General features: G+C 37.8%; 2 protein-coding genes across 8 annotated transcripts in view; one reads left to right on the forward strand and one right to left on the reverse strand.

Annotated features, from left to right (window-relative positions):
* LOC132916881 (general transcription factor IIH subunit 2) overlaps positions 1-17,286 on the reverse strand; it is an 83,049-nt gene that overhangs the window by 50,280 nt on the left and 15,483 nt on the right. The window lies entirely within an intron of this gene.
* Positions 1-17,286, forward strand: part of LOC132916871 (dorsal-ventral patterning protein Sog) — a 93,513-nt gene that overhangs the window by 23,424 nt on the left and 52,803 nt on the right. The window lies entirely within an intron of this gene.

The following is a 17,286-nucleotide window of genomic DNA, read 5'->3' on the forward strand; positions in this document are numbered from 1 at the left end:
TGTATCACTTTTCTGTAATCATTCCAGTCGGTCGATTGTTATACTTTGGTATTAAATCGTTTCACAAACTCGATTATTAAATGTATCGATTGTACGATTATTATTACGTGCCGATTATTATATTGATATGTAGACGAATATTGTGTTTCTCAAATTTTCTCATTTCTTTCCTAATTTCTAATTTATGTTTGAATTTCATGTCTTGGGAAAAACTCAAAATATCAAACTCTTTGATAATCTCATTGAATAGGGAAAAGAACTTTACTATAGTTGCATCATTTTCCTTAAGAGGTTATGTTGAATTTATTTTTCACCCATAGACATCAAATGATTTAATAATTGTTCTATTGCATTAACGTGCAAGAGCATAGTTAAAATGTTCTATTAGACTAAATATTTGAACGATTTATCTATTTACATTTACATTTCTACAGTAAAAGAGTTTCATTCGACTCAATTACAATTTGTTGCGTTGTAAAACACACTAAACAATTTGAGTAAAAATTTTTCGAGCGAGGAAATGCGGTTGTATAGTCGGGGATTAATTACAGTTGCTTCTAGATTACGTAGCGTAATACTTACCTTTGATAACGATCGAGTTACCATGAGGTATCGAATTCAGATTCTAGTAATCAATTTAATGAAGGAACACCGAAAAAGTAGCCGGATAAAAAGAAGAATACAATATTATTTTATTTTGTAGAATCCAATCGTAAAGTCCAATCAAACAGTTAATTAAATTTACCAGTGGGAAGAAAAACAGGTTTTCCCCAATCGGCAGAAAGGGGGTTAGCTATCTGTTGAATGTGTGACGCGTGATGTCCGATAAAAATTCATTGCGCATGCGCACTGTTTGCGCATTTCGCGTGGGCAATATATGTAGTAGTGTCGCGTTAACTGGCCACAAATTTGCTTTGTTAACTGACCGTTTCTTGAAACTTTTCTCTAGTTTTTGAAACTTTTTCGTATGTCATTTATTTAAGCTTTGATTCAACATTTATTCATTGTCGCATAAAAGCAGGATCCTTTTTCAAAATATGTGATCTACTAACTAATGATATTAATAATTGTATAACTCAAATTGTGTCAAATAAGAGAGACAGTAAAATGATTTGGAATTTGGCAAATTTACTAATAATACTTAACTTGTTTCAGTACAAAACTCATACATTACCATGAAGTATACTAAAGGATTTATTATTACTGCGAACTTACAATTCACGATTAGTGAAATTTTACTAATATTAGTTTGATCGTACACGGGCCAATGATATGTAAGATAAACAAATGTTTTAAGTATTCATGTCTCACTTACATTTGATGATTTTCTGGAAATGTATATTCCTCGATAACCGATCAGATAATCTCTCATCTGTGGCCATTTAACGAAATTTTGATTAGTGTCCTAGTTAAATGATCTCGTGTCAATTAAATATAATTATCGAATCATCGCGTTTCATATTGAATCTTTATTATTATTCAAGAAATACTGTGATACCGATCGAACACATATTAGAATATATGGTAGTAAGATAAGTATGCGTGCGTCGTGGATGATCGCGTCGTTGTTTGTCATCGTGGATATGAAGTACGAAGCATAAATATGCCGGCTATAGCGCGAATATGTAAACATATACTTTGGGTAATGATACGGTGCTCGTTGCATTGACATTTCGTTTCGTGTATCGACTTGGTTAAGTCGAATCGAACCATAGCTCTGTCTATATATAGTAATTTTCTTTTCTGTCCCATCGTTCAGATTGCACATATATCTGAACAGCCGATAACCCGTTTAACTGCACCCACATACCGACAGCGATTTACGTTCGAGTTGAACAACTTCTGAACTATACGTTGACCCGAAACTCGTAAGAGTTAGAAAGAGTATGAGAAATCGTGTGCAAGTTACTAGGGAAAATCTCGTTTAGATATCGATGGTAACTAAAGCGATTTCATCGGACAATATGAATATAGAGTGTTTAACATGAAGATGTTTGAAAATAGCTTATATCTAAGAAATTTTCTTTTGTTCAATCTAATGCTATACTGTTTATGTTTAGTAATAGACAATTCAAACAACGTTAATTAAATTATTTTTAAGGCATACGTTGTTTCATGAACGATCATAAAAGAGCTTGAAAAGCATGTATCTGAATCGAAACACAAGACAATTTTGATATTCGCACATACATGATCCGGATCCAACTGAAATGGGGACAATGTTAGCATTCTGATCTTTTACGTGAGAGTGTGCATGCTACCTTAGAAGTATCATTGTGTCAGAGCCTTTCAAAAATCATTACGGTGGAATACCATATAAATTCGGCTCATATAATGAATAGAATACAATAGTGCATAAAAGAATGTTTAAAGTTGGTACAAAAATACGTGTAAAATGCATATATAAAATATATTTTAAAAATATATAATATATTTTAGTTATGTTTATAAAAATATTATATGGACTGATGTAAATGTTCGTAGTCAAAAATATTGAAAACCGTATGACCGAGGGTATTTCTAATTTTCCATTTCACATTTCGTTTCACCACTCAGACGTAGATATTTCAGCACGATACATGTTTACTAATTCAATTGATCCTAGTTATCACCCAAACTAGACACACTGTATGTACAATGTACGCATAAAATCACTAAAAGTGGACACTTCTCATTTTTTCTCCCACCGTTCAAATAGAATTCAGATGAATGGAATCCTATCGTATCTCGTTGTTTCCTATAAAGAAAATTTGTATATAACCTATAAACCGATATAATATCTGTATATTTAGACGGAAGCATTGAGAAATAGTTTTTAAAGAACATTTTAGTGTAATTCTTATTATTTGTTGACTTAAGCATTTCGAGATCTTTATGTGTATCGATAACTATCTAGAAATGGGTTCGTATTGATACGATATTTTTCAATTAAAATTAGTTTGAGGATCCGCCCGACGAACTATGCTGTATTTGCTTTTACTTTCGTATTACGATAAGACGACGCACATGCCGGGAATAATGTACCGAAGTCCGTGAGATTCTTTATAGACGTTTGCTGCTTGCCGAAGGCACACCATTGGAAACATCATACTTGATTGCGGAATTCTATTTGTTATTACGTGGTGTTTGTCGCATAATTGCGCAATGTTTTTGCAGTTTCGATTGTAAAGCGTATCTCTCGAGCCTTCGCTGGGAGCATCTACGTAGAACAAGGTCGCCTTGTGAATACGTGGCGTTAATTTTTAATAAACCGACAGGGACAATTTTAAAGTTCTCACTTTGTCTTTCTGTGATGAAAGAAGCTCAATCTTTGTTGCAGTATATAATGATTTTGCTTATTTTTACTTGGTGAGCTCGAAATGTTTCTATATACTGCATTTATAATTCATTTACACAATATGTAAAAAAATATTTAATAAGATATCAATATAATATTTTTAAATTAATTATACGTATTATAGTCTGTACAAAAATAGCAATAGTCTTGTTAATTTCGTAATAATCAAAAGTTGAGAAACTTATGCTATGAATACGACGGTCAAAATAAGCTAAGCTACGCTATGGAGACTCTTGAAGTGTTCTAAGGAAACAAAGCTAGTATGTATACACATTAAATAGACTTCCTACGTCAATTCTATATCAGCAAGTTCGAGAGGCAATCAGATTCTAAAAACGAGTAACGCTAATGATTCATAATTTCTTTTTTCTAAAACAATATTTTATTTATAAATGTAATTACAACATTCTAAATTTTTTAATGAAAATAATATAGAATATGTACAAAAATAATAGAGAAAGTGTTGTCTTTGTTTATTAAAAATATGATTTCAGATTCATATATTTCTTTTAAAAATCAATTTCATGAAGTGATATCGACAAGCATAGTTGGACAACTTTCATTCCGCCGTTCTGTACACAGCTTAACGCGATCTACAACACGAAACTTGGTATCCAGGCGCGTTAGCCCGTGGATCGTCGCAAAGAGAGATCTAAGTGGTTCGTTCTTCTTCTTTATAAGGATCTAGCAGTGTCCAGTATCGTCTGCAACCTCTCTTTCTGTCCTGTTTCTATCCTTGTCGTGCCTTCTAAAGGCTCTGTTACTCTCGTTTCGTACCTGTTCCGCGGCTACTGCCTTATCTAGCTACGTTGCCCGTACACCGTATAGAATCCGCCACCTCGAAAACTGTATTTCATCGCTTGGTCTAAATAGAACGCGAAAACCGTAGATTTTATGTATTGCAAGAACCGAGGCGACGGGAACGAGACAATCGAGTACCTCTAGATACCGCTTTATCGCCAGTGACATCACATTGCAGCACTTTATTCGGTTATCGTGACAACAATAAAAACGGGAGCAACGATATCTCGTCGTGGAGCAAATTAACCGATCATTACCACCAGCATAGTGTGTATCTTAGGCGCCTTGGTTTTGTATAAATCTGACTTAACCTCTACGTTGCGATATTCGATTGTAATGGAATGTTACTGCGCGCGCATTCGTTGAAGGATTCGATTTTAATCGAATTTCGAGTGTAACAAGAGGATCATATGTTCAGATATGTACTAATTTTTATAAAGAATATTGGATTATTATATCTTCTTTTGTCATCATTGGAACTTATTGAAACAATATAAATATGCTATGTATTTGGAAATGATTCTTCAACTATTCCTTTTTCAAAATTTAAATGTTCCATAATCCATACTTACATACTCTGTTGTTTATTATAGCTACAGTGATTTTATTCCTCTTAATATGTTTATTTAGATATGAATATAGGGCATTTCGCCTACTCTTCCAATTGATTTTGCGATACTAGAGATATGTGCGTGAAATACATGGTGATAGAGTTCTATCTTCTACGAAAATCCAGCCGATTTCCGTCGCCGAAGGGCAACGTATTGTGGGGAAAATCTGTACAGGAAACTTCAACCATAAACAGCGTTTGTCTTTAGGTTTAGTTTCCTTTAAATCTCAGATGCAATTAAGATAACAGTACAAAGTAATTGTATCGATGCAGGCAGTAGAAGAAAATGTCTTGGAAGCACGTTTCGACCGTTTAGAAGAGAAGGAAATAAAACTGGATTAGCTGTAAATACTGTTGTCGGTCCCAAATGGTAGAATAAAAGGGGAAATTCCCAGACCATGGGGACTCAGCTGTTACACACCTGTATGTACTTGCCTGACCTGCCTTGATTGATTTCTGGTGGCCGCAAGGCTAAGTACACAACTAGCTGTCGACCCTGATAATTTTTGTATGGATTTCCAGCCGTTTTTGGACACGCAAATATAAAGAATTCGGTAGCAGACGCTTACCTCTTTGTATTTGGACCTTAATGCAAACTTTAGGGCGACTAGGTGTTAGAAAAACTGTTTGAAAAATAAACTATGAGAGGTTGGTCCTTCAACACCTAGACAAGATGGCAGGTCAGTAAAGATGCATAAATCTTTTGTTCAAATTTCCTATTGTATATCTTCCTTTCGGTATAACTGAGTGACAGGGAGAAAATATGTTTCTTGGACATAACTTGACGTTATTTTGTTAAATACAGAATTTAAAATATCATCTGAACAGTACATAGATGGCTACTACTAACAGTCATAGATCGCTACTACTAACCATACTCCTGTGTCGCTAATTTCCTTATTTTAATTAATCAAGGTAATCATCTTTCTCATTTCCTTATTTTAAATCGTATCAATTTCTTGTGAACGTAAGTTACTCAATTTGCAGACGGTGTATTTGTATAAATTAAATCGCTCATTGGAACCTTCCGTGTCCATCATCCTTTAGATATATGGTTGTCTAAAATCATAAAATAATGTTCTATATTTATTATTATAAGAAATTCATTGTGTTTCTTCAAGTCACAAGAACGTATCAGAGAGAGAGAGAGAGAGAGAGAGAGAGAGAGAGATTGCAGCATAATTAACTATGAAACTAAGGGCATGATACTTGCAAAATTGAAATACGTGTGTGACTATACTTGACTTGCACCACTATAATTTTCAGCCCGCTATATGTGAACCACAGTATCGAACTTGATTGGCTACATTCTATGTCTACATGTACTTCCTCTTTTCCTCCGCTTTCTTTTTCCCCTGCGGCCACCTGCTTAACGTAGCACGGCCGGCGCTAATCTCAATTAGTCTTTATTGCCGGCTTGGCGACGCCGGACGACGACGATGGGTTTCATGCACGGACGCGGCTTAATGCGCTCGCTGCGACCTCACACGAGCATTCCAGATACGCGACAGGATCGTAGCGAAAAAGAGAGAGATGGAAGAACATCTCGCCGACTCTAGAGAGTAGGACCTGCGTGAATGCCGCCCGGGGCGCTGGTGAGGGTTGTTGATCGAGAATTTATCGGGACTAAGCAAACGGGAGAAATGGATAATTAAGGCGAAACGAGCGGTCGACGCGGAAAAGGTCGGAACTCGGCGTGAGGTCGAAACATGTACGGAGATCGCGACGTCGGTAGGTTAGGCTTTTTTTTCCTTGTCCGAGGTTATTGAAACGTTAGGTACGCGTGTCCGTCGTTCTTGCTGCTCTCCGGAAGTCGGGTACGCGTTCGACGGGTCGTTAATACGCCAATGGATGTTTGTATTTGGTGCGTGCACGAAACTGTCGGCATTATGTGTCATTACGGACAGCATCGTTAATTTACAAATCGATTTACGAGCTCTCATGCACAACCTTGATAACAACTCGCCGTATAGCCTGTCTAGTTCGTCTCGACGACTGTTATTGCACTCGAGACACAAAAAATCCCGACATTCCAGCGAAGAAAAGGAAACGAAGGTCACCTTGAAATCTACCAGTGTGTTTACCGAGAAACCGTGTTTGGTACTCGGTGTCCTACCGAACGACTTCCGGGAGAACAGTTCCTTTGTGTTATTTCAATCGATTCTCGTGGTAGAATTTATTTTATGATTTCTCTACATATAATAAATATAAAAATTATTAGTAACCTAAATAACTTTTATAGAATCATAGAAACATATGATTACGCGCGGAGAGGTTGGAGTACGTAACAGACGCATGGCTTCCTTTTTTCGAATTTCGCAAAACAAGGTAATACATAGATGCGTTCTTAAAGATTATTTCAATTAATTCTCGCAAATAGAATTTATCTCATAGTTCCTCTAAATATAATTGCAGCTAATTTGAATAACTAGATTTATAAAAATATATGATTCTACGCGAAGAGATTAGGGTACGTGACAGATGTACCGACCCCTCTCCAAGTTCTTTCGAACTTCATAAGACGGGGGAATAACTGAATGCATGGTTAAAGATTCCCTAAGGTCTCGCGTAAATGGATCTTATTCACGTGCGGCGTAATCTCCTCTTCTCTTTTTCTATCCTTTTCTCTCCTCATTGGTCGGACCCTCTCGAAGTGGCTGCACACTCACCGCGATTCTCGCTACACGTTTCGCGGCTAATTGGCCGCAGCCACGAGGACAACGTGGCCGTTGTGCAGTAAAGAAATTTAGCGAGCCGATGTACGCTTTTAAAGTAGGTAAATCGCGAGTATCGCGTCCGACTGCCTCCGGCGTTGCTGACTTTTAGCGGACGTGTGCATCCGACGACTCGCTATCGTTTGGGTAGGGGCTCTGCTATTCGTCGACCCGCGGTTAGACCAAGGCCTACCACCTTCGTAAAGCGAGTAGTTTGCCCTTGTACGGGGAAGAGAGGCGTGGTGGTAGAAAAACTGTGACGAGTGACGATACATTGTATCGTCGAGATAGACGCGCGCTCTCGCGTGTCAAGAGTCTCGAGTAATAGTCCCTTCACCGTCAAACTTTTTATTTCATACGACAACACCCGTTCCTCGTTCACGCGAAACATGATTTCGATACGAATCTCGTGCATGTCTCACATTTATCTCAATTCCTTATTAGTAGACCGCAGATTTTTATACAAAATTTACATTGTAAACGATATACGTAATTAAGAAAATATGTACAACCTACGTAGAAAATCGTTTTATCTACTAAATATTGTAGAAAGCACTATACTTTGGATACTTCATATATTTTTTCATATTATGCACGTCCTGTGCATCTTTGTATTTTCAAATTTTCTATAAATGCATAAAAATCCGCAGTCTCTATTTATTATCAAACCCGAGGCGAGACTCGAAGCTCGAAACTCAATACCTTGTCCTGCTGCCATCTTGCATCTCGAGGTTTGCATAACAACCAATTATCAACGCATGCATCACATCTGAATCGAATTTTAATCGAGAAATCAAGCGTCACGTAGGCTCCACAATTTTAGCTGCGGATCACCTCATTTTTCATTGACGTTGATTGACGCAAATCAGTCGCGATCGCGCGAGCTTAGGAATTTATATACATACGTAGTGATTTATGGTTCACCCATGTCGCGCCATGTGTGAATTGATATATACACTGAAACGTGTAACATCGATGGCTAACCAAAAATCTCCCTTCGGATAGTGTGAAATACCGACAAGTAATCGTTTTTTCTATTGAAAAAACAAACAGTTTGATTAGTGCAATGTTTTTTTTATGCTGTATTTATCGAGACTTCAAGGTCGACAATGTTTTCGTGGCTGACATTGGGTGCCATTCCATGACCTGTGATATTCGTATACTTCATGTGATATTGTCAATTCATTTTGAATTCATTTAAATATTGGCAATTCATTTTTGCATATTTTTCAAATAATAATTGCTATTAAATGTGGCCTATCGTCCATATGTATTATAATCTCTTTATACAATTTGATTATTAAATCATAACCTATATCCTATAATCATTCTGAATAGTTTATTGAAATATGTCTGTATATAACATCTTATAAGTAAAGCCCGTTCGCGACAGGACGTGAGGTACGTGGTAATCCAATTTTCAATTTGTTACGTCAAAGATTATTTACGGGACGGCCGTTCCTCTTCAGTCCAGCGCGCCCTCGGCATCTAATCTCCTAACCACAGTGACGTTCTCGATGGCGTACACGCATCAGCGCATCAGCGACGACCACGATGTAAATTCTATTAGGTTCGTTTCGATCCTATTGTCAGTCGAATTCAAATCCAATAATAGAGCGCAGTCGAATAAACAGGGCACGGCTTGTCCTTGATATATCGACCTCCTTACGAAAGCTCGAACGTATTTTTAATTCTCGAAATCACTTGACCAGCGAATACGTGTTTTCTCATATTACACCATCGAGACACGATGGCATGTGTCTTTTTTCTCGATGTTTCCTCCTCTCTTCTTCTCTTTTTATCTATCCATCTCTTTCTATCTAGTTGAGTTGGAATAAAGGTCGCGTGAAATGCATGGGCGGTCACTTGATTCGTCTAGCGACGCGTCTGGGATATTTTTTGCCCCACGATATTCTCGGTACCGTATTTCATTTTTACCGATGTGACGTACACTACACATTCTAGAATGATTTCGCGTTGAACGCACTCCTCGCACGTCTCTCTCTTCTACTTCGCTCAACGGTCACTTTGACTCGATGGCTGTCACGGCTTTTATTTTTGTTCTCACCATTGATGTAAATCATACGTCTCTTCCAGTTTTAAAATTAATATTGAATTTTAACCTATTCGTATTTTTCGCCGTTTCTGTTCCATCACAAATTTTTTATTTTGCTAGATTGGCACGTGTATAAATATTTGGATACTTCATACCATTGGAATATTATATCCTTGAATTATGTAATACGTCATTTAAATTCTATCTTACTTTGTTTTGACTTTGTAAAAGCGGCTGCATATCAATTGAATTGATTTTATCAAGAAGTCAATGAAATTTTAAGTATTTGTAATTACTACACTTTTGCATTTATAAATTCAGTATTCAGAAGTCTGGCCAGACTAATTAAAATATTTGCTACGTTATTTCACAAGCCTTAATCAATTTTCCACTTCATATTTTATTTTCGTTTTATTGTAATTAAATTCTAACTTAAATATTAAAAATAATTAAAAGCAAAATTACGAGTTATAATTTTACATTTAATACGATAGAATTTTACAAAATTTACAATTTTGTAATGAAATAATTAAAAAATAATAATTAATAATTAATAATTGAAAAATACTGCATTGAGGCATGGAGCAATTAACGCGGGAGATAGGAAACAGAATGCATGGTTTCTACTTTCAACGGATTCGTTTGTCTTTCCCCGTAGTGCGTATCAGAGCTCATGTGGTAGCTAGTGTTAATCACGCTATTCCACATCGCGCGGTTAATCGCATGACAAATATATAGACATCTACATATATTCGCTTGGCTCGAGTCGAAGAATTTATATAGGGAGGAATGTGCGAGACTCAGCACACCTCAAAGGATCATACGTCGAGTCACGTGTGTTTTGCCGGGACGTGCCTCTCGATTTATGAATAGGTTTCTCTTTGCATTCGGTACCGGCACGTGAACGCTTTGAAGAAGTGTGAAAATAAAAGAGACGCCTCCTCCGGATGAAGACTCGTGATTCCGTGCAACTGTTGCTGCTAAGAAAATAGTTCGCTTTTCGTATAATCCAAAATAACTTGCCCGAGTCAAAGTTGCAGTTTAAATCAGAATAGCGGAACCGAATTTGTACACTTACGAATTGTAACGTTGCTAATAAATTTGGCACTAAAATCTCAACTAAATGGGATGTGATTGTTTGACGTTTTGCGATAAACATATTTATTTAAATCGGAGATAATATGCGCTAGGTATTTTGGAGGATCTTCTTCAAAGAAACTCTGAAATTTTTTTGGTATCAACTTTTGCACATGTATTTACTAATGTTCGAAGAATATTCATCATTTTTCTCGTCTGAATACAATAAAAATTATATGAGTTACATATCATGTAGAATTTAAAAAAAAATAGTTGATATGATTTCAATGATTCTGCTTATATAGGTTACCTAATTAAGAAAAAAAAGAAACTGGTATAGTGTAAGTATACCGATTCATTGAGTTGTCATTGCAACGCACGAATCGTCAAGCGAATTGTTTGCTATAGAAAGTGAGGTTGTTTGCAAGAGAGCGGCGATATGATAAATACAAGTGTCGCGCGATGTTTTGACTTGCCCGAATACTTCGGAAACACGATATCTCGCGCTTGTTTATTTTAAGAAATCCGTCTCCGCGATCCGTGCACGCGTCTCCTAAGCTTGAAAACTGGATGGATTTCTCACGCGGCAATCGAACGCTCGTTGCACCCCGAATCAGCTGGTAATATCGAAGCTTTTGCTAGATTCGCATGTAGATCTCTCGGTTGCGCGTTGCAGTCAGTAATTTTCGCTTTTTCATCCTCACAAAACCGATTTCTCTAAGAGCTAAGATAGTCAGTCGTTACTGACTCTCTTCCTCTCTCTTTTTCCCTCTCGTGCAAGAAAGGCTGCATTGCCGAGGAGAGGACCGTGTATATTTAGACGGGCTGCAGACACAAAACGACTTACCACCACCTCCGCGAGTGGTTTCTTCGTTCAACCGCTTGCTTTTGCGAGCAGTCTTCGTCGCGCGCGCAAGTTGTTCGCGTTTTTTCCGCGTTTTATTTCCCACCGCTTCGGCAATCGCGTTCAACGAGCCGTACCGCGTCAAATCGCGCTGCGACGAATCCCTCGCGTGTTTCGTTCTTCCCCTTCAATCCTCCTTCTTTCCTCCTTCAGTTTACCGACGATCTCACAAGAAGTTCACATTGGAAATACGTCGGTAAAAAAAGAACCAACAATTTTCGATGCCTAGTCGGTAATTTTTTATCGAGCGAATTACTCTACGTCTATAGGAGTAGTAAACGCTGCAAGTTAAAAATTAAGATTAATGGATTGAAAAGGAATGCATTGCCAACGAGATTAATGCATTTCTGGTTCGAGGTTTTCGAGTCCAGTTTGAAAATGTAGCAAAGTAAAGAGACCTATTTTCTTTTCTTTTTTTTCTTGTACGTGTATGTTAAACAGTTGATCGTAGATTGTTACGCGTGGTAGATAATCTAGAGTAAATAGAATTACGCAAGTGTTGCGTTGATGAAAGTGAGATTCGAGAAGCGGGCCTCTAACCGCTCATTAAGACGCGAGCATAATGCTATCTGATTGATGATTGAATCATATCGACCGGACAGGGCACGGCAGGATACACAAAATAGCTTGCCCGCTCCTATTACCTATCGAACGCTACTTAGGTGTGGTTTTGCACCCAACGCATTCCATCATGCCGGTATCAGTTTTGGCATTAACGCTTTCAATAATAATCAACGTCAGTCTTGCGTGAGTTAGTTTCCACTCGTGGTTGCTAATATGTTATACCAAAAGCAATCAGCATTACGGTAAATTAACTAGGAATTTAAATCGTTCGCGCTACTATCGTTGAAATAATTCCTGGAATTATTTAAACATGTACTCTGGTAATTGCTACCAGAATAGGAACCGCCCTGAACAATGTGCAACAGTATGTAACACTGACATTTCTTATTCTCGAGCCACATCATTTGGTAGAGAGATAATATTGCAATTTGCGAGCGAGCCAGTTTATTCACTGGCAACTCGTTGTTGTGACATATGATGACACACGATGACGATGCAGTATCTCGTGGTCCATCGGCAATCGCGTCATTCATCTTCGCTAATAGTTGGCGAATAGCACCAATTTTAATTCGCACGCGACCCGTTAAAGTGACCGTTAAACACCCGTGTTATTATCCTTTTGACCGACAGAGGCGCTGACTTGCGAAATTATTCGACCAAGCATCTTGGTCAACAAAGTTAATGATAATTCTTATGTTTTTTGTCGTGTGTATATTTTTTAGCATCGAATTTATGCAATCTCACGGAGCATGCGTGAACATCTATATTTTTTGTCTTTCGCTTACCGGTTAGTGAGCAAAAGGTGTAGAAATGTTTGTGTGAAGAAAGGTAGCAAAGCAAAAAGAGAAGAATTGGATAAGGGAGGAAATTTGTTCAGACTTCATGAATCTGCAATTATTTATTTGTCATTTATTCGTTGATCTTAGTCTTTTACACTGTTTGGGTACAAGGTCACCAAATGTATCTAAATTCCTTGTTACCTATGTTCGACATGTATCTATATTGAGTGTATAATGTACATATAGTGTATGTATAGATATAAAGTTGCATTAATGTGTAAGATACGCTCTCATTGACTTCAGATTCTCGCATACGATGTTGCATTAACACGGTTGTTGCAACATTATTTTATTAATCAGTGATCCGTCCCTTTCTCCGTGTTCTTTTATCTCGGATCAGAACCATGAAATTTCCCTCGCTGGAATCATACAATAGATGAATGAATTTTCTGTGCGTGAAATTGTTCAAGTATGAAGTAGAAGAAGGAGAAGATATATTATATATGTATATATGCAAGATGTGTGAGAAAAATGAATTGCAGACGTGTTTTCTTCCTAATGAAAATCTGTCGCGTCGATCGATGAAAACGATTGCGAAGAGACATGACGGGTAAAGCAATGCGCATGCGTGATACATCGAGCCGCACGCATGCGCAGTCATACGCGCCACATAGGGGTTACATTTTATGTGCGTATGGACCGTATAAAATTTTTGTCAACGCATGTAATATAATATGTACATTCATTTCGTTTGGTGAGTGAAATTGAGTGTAGGAAGCTCACTCTTGGAGTGAAATCGATCGTATCTTCAAATAAGGAAATCACAGTAATGTAAGTACATACTCAGTTTTTTGTTCATTTCATGTCACAGAGAACAAGGTTATATTTATCGAAGGTTTGATTATTGAATAATTAGTTAGGGGTCAGACAGAGCACGCCCATGCACTACAGCATGCGTATAGCTGAGATGACAAGTAAATAGACATGTAAAGTAACAGATGAATCTAATTACGAGTCGAGACGACAATGACGCCGACAGTTAACTGTTTGACATTGTATGCAGATACATGCGAAAGTATCGTACGTGGTCGTGTAAGGAAAGAATGTGTTAATTTCGTCTAAATGCCGGGATAAAATTCGCTCTTAGTGCGCGAGAGCGACGTCTGTCGGCAATGTGGTCGGTGAAATTGCGGACAGCGTCTTTGTCATCGTGTTTTATATTCAACGGCAACGAGACCAGGCATGAACTGATATTCACGGATGATCGTGTCGAAGCACATTGTAACCAAATGAAACAATGTAAATCGTAGGTTTTAATCCCGTGTGAGTTATTGATGATCATTTATTATGTAGGCGACCGTCTCGTATTTAGTATTGCTATACCACGGAAAAATTACCAGCGTCACTAGGTGTAATCTACCTTTCGTACTGTGTGATTTCGATCGACAAAAAAGAACGTATAATACGTATCGTGGTTCTGATATCATTAGACTATGGAAGATGTGTACACTCCTGTTCATGTGTATTAGAGCAGCTGCTGGTTTGATATGAAAGGTGATGATTAGTTTAAATTGTCAAGGTAATGATTAATTGACTAATCGATCAGAATTTTGTATTAATGAAAGTTTATGATCCAATATGTACATAAAAATTTTTATTCAAATCAATTATGAGAGGTTTGATGGATATAGTGAGTATAGAGAATATATTCAAGTTTGGTGAATGAGTAATTCCGGTGCAAACATTGGTCAACAATTATCAGTCTGCCTCAAGGCCTTTGCCTTTCTCTGCGTGATCGTCCGACGCGTCTGGATGTGTTGAATGAGCGAGAAATCGTGAAACGCGCTGTATTAACAGCAGATGGGTGTGAAAAATAGGTCTTGTTTACTTAAGTAGTTTAACATGCGACCAGCGTCCGAAGTTGCAGCTTCCCCTTGTTCTTCCTCTTTCTATCTCTGTTACTGAATCACACAGGGACAGGTTTCTTTGACAAAAATCAGTTTGAAAATTCCTCCTTGAATATTCAACCATGAAAAATATAATTATAAAATTTATTATAAGTTATAAATTACAAGGAAACTCTTAAATTTTAGTTTACATCTGTGTGAACGTAATCTAAGGTGCTCCGCTTGCTCCTAGATACTCCTTATATTGTATAAGTCACAAACTATGTATGCAGATAGGTCCTTAATTTTTTCACCATAGAATGGATTGGATGCATGGTTTGACTGGTAAAAGCATAGCATAAAATATGAAACGCATATCTCAAATTGGGGTCTTTCGGCGCTAAACAGTAATCCAATTTAATGCACCATGATTTCGTTTTATTATTTGGCGTACATTCTATATGTGACAACCAAAGCATTGTTGACACAACAGAACATTACTAGTAATAAATTACGATTTAAGTCGTAAGGAATCGAATTTCTCAATCGCTTTTGGAGTTGAACCGGTTATAGTCAATTTCGGTGCTAGGGAATTCTAGGGAAAACGCGCTAAGGGTGGCATATGGTTAGGAGGTGCTGAAAGTCCAACGGAAAAGCGATGGACGTAATGTTTACTGTATCGTAAGTGACACTTCGTCCTCCCAACTGCAAAGGATTCTGTCGAGTTCCTGGAAGGCTCGTGCTTCTGGCGTTACGAACACACGCACAAAGAGCCGCTAGCGTGCGGTTTGTTTATATTGGTAACTAGACCGTTACATTAGCCTGTCTACGTATTGGACAGTTTTTTTGGTCTGTCGTTTGCTGTTGAAACGGTCGTCCGCTGCGACGGTATTTTATTGTAGAAACATGATGCCGTTAAGCGGTTTATTTTTTTTCTTTTCCTTCCAATTTTTTAAACCAGTACGAATTTGTAGAACCTGCGCAGACTTTTTACGAAACCGGCTCGTAAATAAATAGATGTACGTGCAGCAATCTATGGTTGCATAATTTCGCGTGATTCGAATTATTCCCGAAGCGTGGAAATTTCAGCGTGACAGGGTGCGCTATAGGGGATTTCGCCTAGTGGAATACAAAGTGGTACCATCACATCTCTACCTACATACTACTTTGTTCCTTCCCAGCTGTATTACCATAATCATCGACGCATGGATACGTTGCTACACAAATACTTGAGTTTTGTTTGTTTAAAGTGGTATCTTCATGAAAGTCACGTCATTCCTTTCCGAATACCCCATACCAGAAGCGAAATCGTCCCGTGTATCGTTCCTTTTCTTTTATACTCGTTTACACGCGGTTCGAACGTAACGTTTTTATCCTTTCCGTCGAGAGCAGTTTACCGATCGTACGATCGGGATTCTGAAAAAAAGGCTTCACCGGCTTTCCGTTTCTCTGCTTGGTGTTCGTCGTGTTTCTGTAACAAGTCACGGGAGAAAAAAAACAAAGTATACATCGCCATCGACGTGACTTCCAAATGGAGGGGGAGAGTAGGGGAAGTATCGAAAGCAAGACGAGAAGTCTCGATGCGATTGGATCGTGTGAACCAGCCACTCTCGATTGCCTCTTTCATTCTTCCTTCCCCTTCGCCCCTTTTGGTCCGATGTGTCTCGCCTTTTTTTCATCCTCCTTTTATCCTTTTTGTCCCCTGCTTACATTGCAACGCTCGCTGCATTTCGTGGCACTTACACCTTCTCGACTTTGTGAACGTTGCCGGTGAATTCAGCGATTTCTAAACGGCCATTCTTTATTTTACTCCGTCTTCTGTATACCTGTGTTAGCTTAAAAATTGTTTCTACTATGATGAAACCATATTATTCCAACTATTGATTTTTTATTTCGCTTAGATTAATTTCTAATTAATTTGATTTCTTTAATATGTACATTACATGTATAGTTGCCAGAATAGTGTACCACTTTTCTTTTAAATTCTCTGACTTTACCATCCCTTACCAAAGTTTCAGTCTGTGATATTTTGCTGTCAGAAAGACCACATTACACTGGATGGCTTGATATAACACGTTTGAATTGTACCAATAAGATAAATGAAACAATATCGCCAGTATTAATAAACCACTACTTAATAAAATTATACAATAGGTGTTGCGAATTTTTAAGTCAGTTCAATAAAATATATATGTATATATGTATATTAAGCAATGAGTTCTATCTCTCTTATACGCATGCGCAATGATCCAGTATCCAAATTCGAATCCCCTAAAAACAAGGTACACACAAGTACAGAAAGAAACCATATTCCATCGCGGCGACCTATTTTTTTCACGAAGGACCCCAGTTCCCGGTTGTACCGTGACATTTGCCGTTCCCCGTTGTTTTATTCGTAGGTGCACGCCGCGTACGTGCCTGGCGGGTTTTAAAGCGACGGCCACGAGCCAAGGTGAAAATGCACCGGCATGCGAACCCCAGTCGAAAGTTTATATCCTGAACGTTAAGTGGGTGTATTACGTGAGTCGAATACGAGCGTCATGGATGATTTACAGAGA

The sequence above is a fragment of the Bombus pascuorum genome, chromosome 2, assembly GCF_905332965.1.
Source record: "Bombus pascuorum chromosome 2, iyBomPasc1.1, whole genome shotgun sequence".
Lineage (NCBI taxonomy): Eukaryota > Metazoa > Arthropoda > Insecta > Hymenoptera > Apidae > Bombus > Bombus pascuorum.